Genomic DNA, 1,860 nt, shown 5'->3' on the forward strand with positions numbered 1-1,860 from the left:
CCATCCCCAGACGGCCAACGGGGAACAGGGGAGTGAAAAAGACCCAGAACCCCCCCCCTCCTCAGATTTACTGATGATGCGTGATGTTCTATAATGCAATTAAAACGGGAAAGAAGACGGGGCAGAGGCCAGCACAATGCCAGTTTCCCCTCCATCCCAACTCTAACCCTAACCCTAAATGTCTAAAAGCAAACATTGTGTGCGGGCACAGGCATCAGTGCCACTCAGGCATCAATCAAAGCACACAATATAAAACTCTCTCGCAGGCTGTTACAAAAACCCAGTGCTGAGCTTCCAGGACCGGTTTCACCTGATCAGATCTGTTCCTTTTATTGCCTGGAACAGATCCATCAGGTGGGTTTCTGAATTTTATGCATTTTTGCAGAAATATCGTCCACCAGGGGTTTCTGGCTGAATCCATGGGGGAGAGCGGGTGCTGGATGTAGGATCACGGTTCCACCTCACTGGATCTCTTCCTTTTATTCCCCTGCATCAGCACAAGCAGCCCCGTGCTGGAAATCAGCCGTTTCACCCACCGGAGCTATCTCGACGACATTTGATCACTTATATCTCCACGTTGGAATGTCCCAGGAACTTACAACCCCTCCAGGTTGTAGTGGAGATCCAGAACATTAAAATGAGCCATCTCCCGCCCGGATCCGATGCTCAGGCTCCGGAGTAAATTGAGCACAATATCGCCCGCCAAAACACCTTTTTCTGCCGGTCGTTGGTTAATAGCTCCGYGGGGGGATGTCCCAGGAACTTGCAACTACCTCCAGTTTGTAGAGGAGGACCGCAGCTTTCCAAAGTCATCTCACTTTCCCGGATCCGATGCTCAAAGCCTGCAGGAGAAGCAAATGAAAGTTGAAAATTCCTCCCAAAACTATGCGTACTAAGTCGTGCATAATTTACTTATAGCTCCGCGGGGCAACGTCACAGAGACTCCATTCAAGCATCAGCTTGTAGGGCAGAACCAGAGCTTTAATACCTGACTAGTCACTCCAGGATCCAATGCTCCTCGCCCGGGGAGGGAGGCTAAAACCACCCCCGGCAGAGGTCCGACGGTGTGTGATTTTGGAGTTTTTTTGCTTGTATCTCCATGGGGGAACATCACAGGGACTCCACTCAGCCTTCTCCTTGTAGGGGAGAGCCAGGGCTTTAAAACCCAACCATTACGCCAGGATCTGACGCTCCTAGCCTGGGATGGGGGGCTAAAACCACCCCGGCGGGAGGTCAGATGGTGCATATTTTGGAGGTTTTTTGCTTATTGCTCCGCGGGGGAACGTTGCAGGGACGTTATTCAACTTTCACGTTGTAGGGCAGGACCAGAGCTTTCAAACAAGACCAGCCACACCAGGATGTGACACTCAAAGCCGGCGCTAGAGGCTCCGCAGCAAGGTTGCGCTGTGCAGGCACCTGGGAATCAGCTGGCGAGCGACATGTTGGGCACCCTTGATCTACAGGATACTTCCTGATTCTGCTTTGATTGAATCACAGATAAAACTGGTAATATGGCAACAGGTGGGTGATAATGTTTTACTGTCTGTTAGCAAAATATGATGAACCACTGGATATATATTAATGAAATTCTCAAATTATTATTACCTTTTGAAACAAGCTCAGGTAAATATTGTTTTACAGACTGAATTTATGATTTGACCAAACTCTCAACAACGTTGTCCCTTTGTCCATTTTCTTCCTCTTATCTGGGGTCGGGTCTCGGGGGCAGCAGCCTAAGCAGAGACCCAGACTTCCCTCTCCCCAGCCATTTGGACCAGCTCCTCTGGGGGAATCCCAAAGTGTTCCCAGACCAGCTGAGAAATATAGTCTCTCCAGCGTGTCCTGGGTCTTCCTCTGGAC

Source organism: Austrofundulus limnaeus, unplaced genomic scaffold, assembly GCF_001266775.1.
Source record: "Austrofundulus limnaeus strain Quisiro unplaced genomic scaffold, Austrofundulus_limnaeus-1.0 Scaffold406, whole genome shotgun sequence".
Taxonomy (NCBI): Eukaryota; Metazoa; Chordata; class Actinopteri; order Cyprinodontiformes; family Rivulidae; genus Austrofundulus; species Austrofundulus limnaeus.